The sequence below is a fragment of the Oryctolagus cuniculus genome, chromosome 8, assembly GCF_051225735.1.
Source record: "Oryctolagus cuniculus isolate XC-2025 breed Fujian yellow rabbit chromosome 8, ASM5122573v1, whole genome shotgun sequence".
NCBI lineage: Eukaryota > Metazoa > Chordata > Mammalia > Lagomorpha > Leporidae > Oryctolagus > Oryctolagus cuniculus.
Window position 1 is genome coordinate 60,387,747 of NC_142874.1, and position 12,078 is coordinate 60,399,824.

The 12,078-nt window shown below is 34.7% G+C and overlaps 1 pseudogene across 1 annotated transcript; it reads left to right on the plus strand.

The window, feature by feature from the left end:
* Positions 1–3,020: 3,020 nt before the first annotated feature.
* LOC100346124 (small ribosomal subunit protein eS6 pseudogene) lies at positions 3,021–3,798 on the plus strand (annotated as a pseudogene). Its single transcript, XR_016212551.1, has one exon. The product of XR_016212551.1 is annotated as a small ribosomal subunit protein eS6 pseudogene (transcript).
* Positions 3,799–12,078: the final 8,280 nt, after the last annotated feature.

Here is a 12,078-nt window from a genome sequence, read left to right on the forward strand (position 1 = left end):
AGAGAGTTGGGGGGAGAGAAAGAGAGAGAGGATTTCTATCCACTTTATCACTCCCCAAATGGCTTCTATGGCCAGGTGGGGCCAGATCAAAGCCAGAAGCCAGGAGATTCTTTCAGATCTCCCCTATGAGTGTGGGACCCAAGCACTTGGGCCATGTACTACTGCTTTGCTAGGCATATTAGTAGGGAAATGGATTGGAAGCAGAGCAGCCAAGACACAATTGGCACCCATATGGGATGCTGAGGGATCCAACTACTTGAGCCATCATTTGCTGCCTCCTAGGGTGTGCATTAGTAAGAAGCTAGAATGGTCAACAGTGCTGGCTTTAGAATCCAAGCCCATTGATATGGCATGTGGGCATCTCAAGAAACATCTTCACCACTAGATCAAATGCAAACCTCTATTTCTAGAGATCCTGAAGTGCACTTCTATTAAAGTAGAGGTCAAATTTTGATTTACACAAATGCTCAAGAATTGATGAATCTTTTCTTGATATGCTAATATATGTCTCTGTATCTATATTTTTATCTTTCTATAATCTTTCTAGATTAGTCCCTAAAATGACAATATACTTACAGAGAAACACCAGAGATATTTTTACCTTTAATTAAAAAAGAGGGCGAGAATGCCTGATATCTCCTGCACTGTTTCATATTATACTATTATGCAAGAGTTATTTGAGCCACCACAATAAGGAAAGTGATGTGCTATTTGAGGTATAATAATTGGCAAAGAAGACATAAACCTCTCTTAGTTTGATAATTATAGTAGAAATGAAAAATCCTAAATTATGTTACAATAATTTCAAATAATAAATTAATATGCTATAAAGATTTAGAAATTTATTCATAGAAAAATATTGTTCTTCTTAAAGTAAAAATAAGCCCTTAAATATATAGAAAACTAGTAGCAAAGGAAATAAAAGTTAAAGAATGCAGTTAATATTAAATGTAGAGGGGCTGGAGCTGTTGCTTAGTGGTCAAAGCCCCTGCCTACAATGCCAGCATCCCATATGGACGCTGGTTTGAGTCCGGCTATTCCTCTTCTGATCCAGCTCTCTGCTATAGCCTGGAAAAGCAGTAGAAGATGGCCCAAGTTCTTGGGTCCCTGCACCCACGTGGGAGACCTGGAAGAAGTTCCTGGCTCCTGGCTTTGGATCTACACAGGTATGGCCTCATTACACTGAGGAGTGAACCAGCAAATGGAAGACCTCTCTCTCTCCTTACCTCTCTTTCTCTGTGTAACTCTGACTTTCAAGTAAGTAAATAAATCTTTAAAAAAACCAATAAATGTAGAGATCATACATGAGGAAACACTTATAAATACCCTGAAGGTGATAGGTAAAATTTTAATTATAGGAAGATATCTCTTTGTTGCTTGAGACTACTTATATTCATAATCAGAGTCTTCTCTTTGTTAATTTATAATCTTTTTAAAATACAAATTTCCCCCCTAAACACCAATACACATTTTTACGAAACTATACAGGTTAATATAAACTCTGATGTGGAAATATAAACACGTGAATATTTCTTGAAAATTTCAGTAGTCAAAACCCGTTGGACATTTAAATATACAATAAAGTCTTTGCAGCAAGTGTACAGATAATAGAAATGTAGTGGAAAATCAAATGAAAAGTGACCCAAATGAAAGTGGAACTATTCTTTACAACAAAGAAGACATATGAAAACACTATTATAAAGGTGGCTTTTAATGAATGCTGCTGAGACTTAGGCTAGTGATTTGATGAAATATGAAACAAATCTTTATGTCAAATCATATAAAGAATATATTCCAAATGGATCCATAATCTAAATATCAAAAATAAGTGAAACTATGAAAGTATTGGAAGATAGCAGACATAAATTCTTTTATAGTCTGTAGGTAAAATCAAGACACCAATCGATTAGGAAAAAGATTTATTCAGGTTTTAGTGGCAGGGAAAACATTTAATAATGAGGAACATCTCAAAGAAACAGGTTTCACAGAGGCTAGTAAGCAAAGGAGTTATTCCAGAATCTTAAAGAAAGGTTGGGTCTTAGCTCTCAATCTGGGAGAACAGGGCAATTCTTTGTATCAAGTTTTGGATAAACAAGAGGGTGTGAGACTTCTCATTCAACTCTTGTTTCTGGTTGTACAGGTTTCAGTTAAATTCAAAATTTCCATGATTCTAGGGGTAGTTGTGATTTCTTCTTATATTTTATTACTTGAAATCCAGTGTCAATCAAAAGAAAGATAAATGAACTAGCTACATAAAATTGTAGGCAATATTAATAATCATAAATCATAAGATATTTGAAAAAATAGGAAAATATTTCCAATATATTTCACAGAGAAATGACTATAATGTCTAATACATAAAGATTGTTTATAGTGCAATGATGTGTGATACATAATGTAGCATCTATATGATGATATTATGATGGATACAAGCATTAGGCATTTGTCCAAATCATAGAATGTAATAACTAAATAGGGAACTCTACTGTTACCTATGCACTCCAAGTGATAATTATGAGTCAATGTGGATTTATCAATCGCAACAGGTAAATCATGCTGATGAAAGCTATTGATAATGGTGGAAAGGTATCGTTGGAGGGATGGGGCGTTTGGGAAATATATGTAAACTCCATTCAATTTTGTAATGAGTCTAAAACTTTAAAAAAAATAAAGACGGGAGCTGTCATTGTGACAGTGTGTAAAGCCACCACCTGTGACTCCAGTATACCATGTGGGTATCTATTCCTGTCTTGGCTGCTCTACTTTTGATTCAGCTCCATGTAAGTGGCCTGGGAAAGGCAGCAGAAGGTGGCCCAAGTTTGTGAACCCCTTCTACCCATGTGGTAGATTCAGATAAAGTGTCTTGCTCTTGGCATCTGTTTGATTGAATTCTAGCTGTTGTGACCATCTGGGGAGTGAATCATCAGAGGGAAGATTTCCAAACCCCCAAACCCCATCTTTTCCTCTCACTCTATAACTCTGACTTTCAAATAATCTTTAAAAATAAATAAAGCAGAAAAATGAAGCTGAATATCTCCTTCCCAGCCACTGGCTGACAGAAACTCATCGAAGTGGACGATGAACGTAAACTTCATACTTTCTATGAGAAGCGTATGGCCACAGAAGTTGCTGCCGACGCTCTGGGTGAAGAATGGAAGGGTTATGTGGTCTGGATCAGTGGTGGGAATGATAAACAAGGTTTTCCCATGAAGCAAGGTGTCTTGACCCATGGGCGGGTCCGCCTGCTGCTGAGTAAGGGGCATTCCTGTTTCAGACCAAGGAGAACTGGAGAAAGAAAACGCAAATCAGTTCGGGGCTGCATTGTCGATGCCAATTTGAGTGTTCTCAACTTGGTTATTGTAAAAAAAGCAGAGAAAGATATTCCTGGATTGACTGATACCACGGTGCCTCGTCGCCTGGGTCCTAAAAGAGCCAGCAGAATTCGTAAACTTTTCAATCTTTCTAAAGAAGATGATGTACGCCAGTATGTTGAAAGAAAGCCCTTAAACAAAGAAGGTAAGAAACCTAGGACCAAAGCACCCAAGATTCAGCGTCTGGTTACTCCACGTGTCCTGCAACACAAATGCCGGCGAATTGCTCTGAAGAAACAGCGTACTAAGAACAAGGAGGAGGCTGCAGAGTATGCTAAACTCTTGGCCAAGAGAATGAAGGAGGCCAAAGAAAAACGCCAGGAACAGATTGCCAAGAGACGTAGGCTGTCTTCTCTGAGAGCATCTACTTCTAAATCTGAGTCCAGTCAAAAATAAGGTTTAATAACAACAAATAAATAAGATTGTGTTTCAGAAAAAATAAATAAATAAATAAATAAATAAATAAATAAATAAAGCAGTGCAGGTGCTGTGTCTCAAGGGGTTAACACCCTGGCCTGATGTGCTGGCATCCCAAATAAGTGCCGGTTCTAGTCCCGGCTGCTCCTCTTCCCATCCAGCTCTCTGTTTTGACCTGGGCAAGCAGTAGAAGAAGGCCCAAGTCCTTGGGCCCCTGCACCCACGTGGGAGAGCCAGAAGAATCTCCTGGCTCCTTGCTTCAGATCGGCACAGCTCTGGCCGTTGCAGCCAATTGGGTAGTGAACCATCAGATGGAAGACCTCTCTCTCTCTCTCTCTCTCTCCCTCTGCATCTCCTCTCTCTGTGTAACTCTTTCAAATAAATAAATAAATCTTAAAAAAATAAATAAATAAAGCTATTTTGAAAACTCTTAAAATTGAGAGACTAGTCTAAAACCTAGTATAAAATGAGAAACACAAACTCACAAAATATTCACAAAAATTAGTTAAAACATGAAATGTAATTACCATATACATAAAATATTCTTCCAACAAATTTCTAAAACGTTTTTCTTGTTACTCTTATCCTGTTACTTGTTAATTTGTTTTCTTTTAGTCATATTCAGGCAAGACAGATCTTCCATCTGCTGGTTCACTCCTCAAATGTCTTCAACAGTTGGACCTGGGCCAAGCTGAAACCAGGAGCCAGGAGTTCCATCTTGGTTCCCCATGTGAGTAGTTGGGGCACAAGTATTTGAGCTATTCTCCATTGCCTTCCCAAGGCTTTGCCAGGAAGCTGGATCAAAAGTAGGGAGTAGCTGGGACTCAAACCAGCATTCCAATACTGGATGGCATCTGCACCACAATGGAGGTCCTTAAACCCTTTTATAAGGACCCCAATCTCATTCATGAAAGTTTTCCTCTCATGACTTAATCACCTCCTAAAGGTGCTACTTCTTGTATTATTATACTGGTGATTAAGTTCTAACAAATTAATTGAGTGGGAAGGCAACAGATTCAGATCATAGCAATGGCATTGTTGCAGGTGCCTTGGACTTCCTAGTGGAGATGGCTGGAGTCTGATGAGAAAAAATAAACTAGGGATACACATTTTGATAAATTTGGAAGAAACCAGCATACCATGTTAGAGTTACAAGGTTAGATGAGATCATCTGAGGAGTGGGTGCAACTGGAAAATAGCTGTATAACATAAACCTCACAATATCTTCTAATTTATAGGAGCCAGGAAGGTTGGTAAGGAAAAGTTAGCAATAGAGATTTGTTGTAGCAAAAAAATGGCTGACCTATTTGGTGTCTAGATGGCAATTAAGATGAAAAGCCACACAGAAAGTAATGAGAATGGAGGCTATTAATCTTGGAATGCAACTATTTATAGTAATGTGGCTAGTCTGGGTGGGCCTGAGTTCTGGAATGGGGCGCCTTCCAGAGATTTCAGGGCACTGGCTTTGCAAGAAAACTGGGATTCAGAGTACAGTTTTCCCCCATGCCTTATAAAATATTTGTAATTGCCCATGGTTGCACCTAAAAGATGTAAAAAAGATTTTGACGTAGAGTAGGACTCAATAAATGTGTTCTAGAAACCAAGGAATATGTATTAAGTCAAATAATTTTAAGAACTCAGTAAAAGAAGGATTGAAATGAATATAAGTTGGTCAAGTTTTGTTTTTCAGAATGCTATGTTTCATGGATGTACCCAATGTAACTGTGGGTGGAGAAAATGTGTGGTAGTGTTTAGATGACTGATTCTGGGACTCTCCCTGCTTTGATGAGATTTGCTAGTACATGTGTCTTTTGGGTTCCATGCAAGATTTCTTTTGCAGCATGGGCTGCTTCTTTAAATACATAAAAAAAAAAACCTGAAAAGTGCTGAGAATAGTCTACCACTGGGAAAGGGAAATTGTTTGGAGAGAGATCATCCTTGTGGTATATATTGAAAGTGGAATTGACAATTAGTTGTGGTATATACATAAAACAGAGGTATAATGCAATGAAAATGAATATAGGAAGCAATATTGTTGACTATCACAAACATAATGTTGAATGAAAGGAGTCAAACACAACATAAAGTATGCCACATGGTTTCAGCTATATAAAGTTAAACAAAAAAGCAAAAACAGCATATGGTGTTAGAAGTAAGAATATAAGGGATCTTTAAAATGTTCATGGAAAAATGTACATTATGAGAAAACTATGCAAGAATTTCAACATTTTTTGCACCAAAATAAACTCATGCCACCTTTTTATAACATATCTGAACAGGACCTAGTTTCTAGTTTCAGGAAGTAGGAAGAATAATGCACCAGTCTGGAAAGAGCCCTTATCAAAGCAACATGAATTTGGTAAAATTGAAACAAGAGCAAGTATCAGTATCTGTTGAAGCTTAAGTGGAAGAATGGGTAAAGCACTAAAGCTCCATCAAATGTTTATGGATATAATACTTCGATGAAATCAGCATTTTAAAAATGGATTCCTCACTTTAAGAAGGGATGAAATGATGTTGAATTTAAAGGCCACAGCAGACTGAATATTAATGTGCATGGAAAAAAAATTAAATCTCATCTGTCCTAATCGAAGAAGACCAGTGATAACAGTAGAGACAGCAGTCAACTTAATTGCTTTAGCTTATATGATTTTGACTGGAAAATTAAAGTGGAGCAACCATTATGTACAATGCATGCCAAAACTGCTGTGTTCAGATCAGCTGTGGACATAGAAGGTATCAATAGAAATTTTAAATCAATGGGATCACGATCCTGAAGTACTTCTTTAAAGAATTATAACAGGAAATGAAACACGGCTGTTCCTATAGGATCCTGAAGACAAAGTACAATTAAAGCAATGGCTGAGGTGAAAATAATCCAGTCAAAGCAAAAGTGGACCACAAAAAAGTCACAGTAATAGTGCTTTGGAAAGCTCAAGCCATGTTCCTTTCTGGCATTCTATAGGGCCAATGGACCATAATATGTGCTTTAAAATTCACCTAATGGTAAGTATTTTGGGAAAGTCAGCCAAATATTTGGCAGAAAAACACCTGGGAAATCTTGACTAGAAACTCTCCTTGGGGCTGACTGGCACTGTGGTGTAATAGGTAAAGCTGCTGTCTGCAGTCCCAGCATCCTATATGGGTGCTGGTTCAAGTTCAGGGTGCTCCACTTCCAATAGAGCTCTCTGATATGGCCTGGGAAAGCAGTAGAAGATGGCCCAAGTCCTTGGGCACCTGCACCGGCATGGGAGACCTGGAAGAAACACCTGGCTCCCGGCTTCAGATTGGCACAGCTCAGGCCGTTGCAGCCAATTGAGGAGTGAACCAGTGGATGGAAGATCTCTCATTCTCTCTCTCTCTCTCTCTCTCTGTCTCTCTCTCTTTCTCTCTCTGCCTCTCCTTCTCTCTCTGTGTAACTCTTTCAAATAAATAAATAAATATTTTTAAAAAAACCTAAAAAAAAATGAAACTCTTTCTCCCATCATGACAATACCAATATGCCTGTTCAATTCTGTCATCAACAAGATGGTTTTGTCAGAGTTCCAGGGGGAAATTAGTAATACACCTTGCAGTCTTTATTTGGATTCTTCTCATTTCTTCTTGACCCCTAATATTAAAACATACTTAAAAGGACATCCACTTATCTTCAACAAATAATTTTTAAAAGACTATGTTGACATGGTTAAATTCTCAGTTCCCTCAGTTCTTCAGGGATTGATTAAATAACTAACATAATCCTTTACAAAAGTTATTTGAACTTGATGTAGCTTATGCTGAGAAATAAATTTTATATTTGATATTTTTATCTTTTAGTTTGATTTTTCCATGTACATTTTCAAATTCCTCAGTAAGTTTCTCTGAGAAGAGAGAAGCATAATGATTTTGATGGGATTTCTTGAGCTGTTATTTTTATAGATTATGTTTTATTATAATTAAAAAATTATTATAATTATTATAATTAAATATAATGCACATCTGACTTACTTAACATTTGGGTTATATGCACATTATTTACACTTATGCATTATATATATAACATGTTACATACTCATATGTGTGTATGTTCATATGAATTTATATATTAGACATGCTCCAAGTTTTTAAAGTTTATAAAGTTTATAAAATTTATGAAAACTCTGTAATAATCAGATAGAGACATTGACTTAAATGGCATATTCAGAAAGAGTGGGATAATAGAATGTATTATTTCAGTGTTCTTCCCTCTTCCTGTTTTTTTTTCTGAAACTTACTTTCTTGGCTTTTATTTCTTTTCTTATTTTTTACTTTTTTGTTTTAGGATGCAGATAATTGGATGCCATAACACATTTATCAGAAGTACCTTCTTTAAGGGCAAATAACTTCATGTTTTCCAATTAAACATTTGAAAGAAAGAAAGAAAAAAAAGAAAGAAAAAGAAAGAAAGAAAGAAAGACCTGATCCATTACATAACTTACTACATCATGATTCTAATATTAGAATACTTCAAAAGAAAGACAAACTTGGAAGCAACAGAGAAGACTCCTTGCTGCAAGTGTCAAGTGATGATATTAAAATGACAAAAACAACATCATACAAAAAATAACTGCAGCTCCCAATTGCCCAAATAAAACCGGTTTAAATAAAAAAAACAACTTAGGAAACATCAGGCACATTCTTCTCAAGATACACATTTTAAAAATACAAGCGAATAAATTTAGAAAAAGAAACATTACAATATAATTTTTAAATACATCATATTGCACGTTATTATTTTCTTGATAGAATAGTTCTGATTTGGAAATATATTTATGTTTTAACATAAAGCTGCTAGATTTCAGTCTCATTCTAATATTATATGTTTACACTTGTTATGAAAAATCAATATTGATAAAATTCTAACAGCAATCTGAATGCTTTTTAGCACTATTTCAAAAACTCTGAATGAATTAATACCAGCCAAAATGCAATTGAACTTTGGCCACTGGAATCTTCCCAGGCTTTTGCCTGATACCGTGGGAATGAATGTTGCACTTCCTGTCTGCCTAGAGACAGCTGCAGAAATCTGCCTCTAGAGATATCCTTGTTTGGTGCCTGCTCACATTTGGCCCAGCACAGCTCAAAGCATTTTGTTTCAATATGCCACGTTTTAAAAGCTATCTAAGAGAACTGTGATAATGTGGCATTATGTTTGACCATTTTTTTCCCTGAAATGATGCCCTACTTTAAAATATATGCCATTCTACGAACAGTGAAGTTGAGAATGAAGAATTGCAGTTATAAGGAGACTTAAACTTAGAACTCATCATCTAAATTTCAAAGAAAAAGTGGAGGATACAGGGAGGATCCAATCTCATTTTCTAATTCAAAGAGTCAGTATCAGCCATCCAGACAATGGCTCCATGAGGGAGATATGAAAGTTGGTGGATTGGTCTTGTTTCAAACTATAGTTTCTCAATAAATATTTCATGAAATTTTTGAATGAAAACTGAAGTTAGGAATAGAAATTGAGTCAAGATAATTTCACCATATGGTGGTAGAAGTGTGGTACCGACTGGGTGATCTACATTGCACTGCCTGTGTAATCTAGTGAGGGTTGTACTTCCCCAAGTGTTGCGGCAGTCCAGACAGGGGCTCCCAAACTTTATTCTATCTTTGCTGACAAGCAAAGTCTCATCAGGGTTCTAGAACCAGTGACATATCAGTCACATCCTCCTAATAGGCGAAATTTGAGATAGTCTATTCTACATTTTGAATAACAATATTAATTTCAATAGATCCTATCAAAAGTATAAGGAAGCTTATGATACTATTAACAGGAAAATATGTTTGAAATGTAATGTTGAAGAAAAAAAAAGCTACAAAACAGATTAAATGAACTGAACAAAAACCAGAAAGCAATGGAAGGTACTTAATCTCACTGAGGATTATCTCTGTTTATGAGATCATGGATTAAGTTCATTTTACTTTTCCTAACTTTTATATTTGCATGATTGTCAACTAAGTTTTTTAAAATTTAAAATTTGAATTTTTAAATGGCTGACAAAATCAAACTGTGAAAGCTTTCATTCTAATAAAAGAACCCCAAGACCATTCTTCCCTGTTAGAATAGAGAATACATACAAATGATCTCTATGGCACAACTGATCTTTACTAACCTTTTGATTTCTCTGAGACTAATACTGGTCTGTAAGTCTTAAACCTATTTCTATATTCAAGACACTATTAAAAGCCATTAAAAAAAAAAAACAGAACAACATCAATATGCACACACACAGATGCAGAAGTATGAAGAAAGTTAGCCTGGCTTGGGATCATTAAAACTTTGTTTATAATAACCTCCTTAAAATTAAAAAAAATGAAGTTATTTTCTTCTATTTGAATATTGTGAGAAAATCTTTCTGTTTTATTCTTTTTTGCTAAAATGGATGAGGCTGCTTAACCTTTCTAGATCTCTTCATTTCCTCTTTCAGAAAATGTCATATCACTTTCCTTGGAGCTGATGCACATATATAAGGCAGCTTTTTTTTTTTTTTCAGGCTGAAAATAAATACAAGGAGTTTTGGATTTTGTGAACTCTTCTATTATATTAAGTTTTGTCAACTGTCAGCATCTGTATTGCAATTTGATGATTAATAGAGGCATTATATTTCAGCATTAAAATGCAGTTAGGGTTATAATGAGCATCATTAGGAGCTCTAATGGGAATCAGAATCATATGTCATTTTATACAGGTTTTTTTAAGTTTATTTGTGTTTTATAATTTTTTTTCTTATTTTTCTACTAAGCAGGTAGAGTGACATTGAGATTTTAAACATATACATAGAAACACAATTCCAATACATCCTTTAAATAATATTATGTTTCTGATTTTATCTAGCTTATTGTCTTAATTTTAAAGGTGAGGTACCAGTTCTTCACATCTACTTTTGATTTCAACTCTCCTTATAAATCAAGTCTAAGCCTTTACTGAATATATATTTTAATAGATATTTGCATTTATATGCTAAAATTTGAATATATAAATTGTAGAAATGAAAGGAATTTCTTTGAGATATGACTTAAAAAATAAGTAGTTTCCTAATTTGCCTTAGAAGTTAGCATGTATGTCTGGCTTGCAGAGATTATAAAAATGTATGTTATATCACTTCTTAACATGGTAGATTGTATGTTAATGACCACTGACATACTTATGAAAGCTTTAAGTGTGTTTTAATAACCCATAGACCTATAAAGCTGAAGTATGGGATGACATTCATTATTTGAAGTAATTTTCTATGTATTAAACTCTTTTTGGCCCATATAAATTAAGAAAATTATTCTTAACATGAAAGCTAACTTTTCAGCATTTAATATATATTCTTTTATTGTGTAACTTCTTAGAACTTTTTATGTAAATATAATTTTGAAAACATCTGTGATATACAGTAATGATGTTTTATTAACGAAAAACATTGACTCCTTCCTATTTTGTAAGTCAAGTTAACTACCATTAAGCCTTTCACTCCCAAATGAAAGCATTAACGATCCTAGACTTACTTTGAAGTTCCCTGGAAAATAGATTTTTGTGGCAATTAAAGAATATAAGAACTCCCAAATGAAATATCAAACACGACTCTGACATTCCAAGTCTTACTTCTGTATTGAGAACAGAAGTGAAAATCAATGCCTGATAAAGTGCCAAATGCAAATTACCATTGATAGAGAAACATTGCTCTGGGTATAATAGCAAAACTGTATAAGGTGACATCTGAGAAGTGATAGATTCATGAAGGACACTTCTCACACTCTCTTGAAGTATGGCATAGTTAAGGTAGAAATAAGAGCTGAAATCTTGATTGCTAACTCATCCACACTGAATAATTTAAAATGGAAGCAAATTTAAATACCATGAATTTTTACAACATATTCTGAGACAGCATATTGAACGCTATATATTTCTTCATAATTGAATCTATTAATATATATAACAATATCTAGTAGGAAATATTTTCATTATAATGCATGAAATATATCTTCAAGTTCAAACAATTTATAATGAAAAAAATTAAAAGCTATTAACAAGTTTTTCATTCATATTATCATTTATACCTTTCTGTTTACTTTTTATTTCAATTTTTTGTGTAGCTCAACTATATGGAAAATCTGTCACCCATATAAGTACTACAAATAAAGGGTATTTTGTAAAAACTGTGTAATATTAAATCTTAAAATTGCTATAATTTTACAGGGACCTTAGCTTTTATCACACAGAGCAACTCAATACAAGGACATTCTGTCTCTATTTAAGTGAGTTTAGGAGAAAATATTA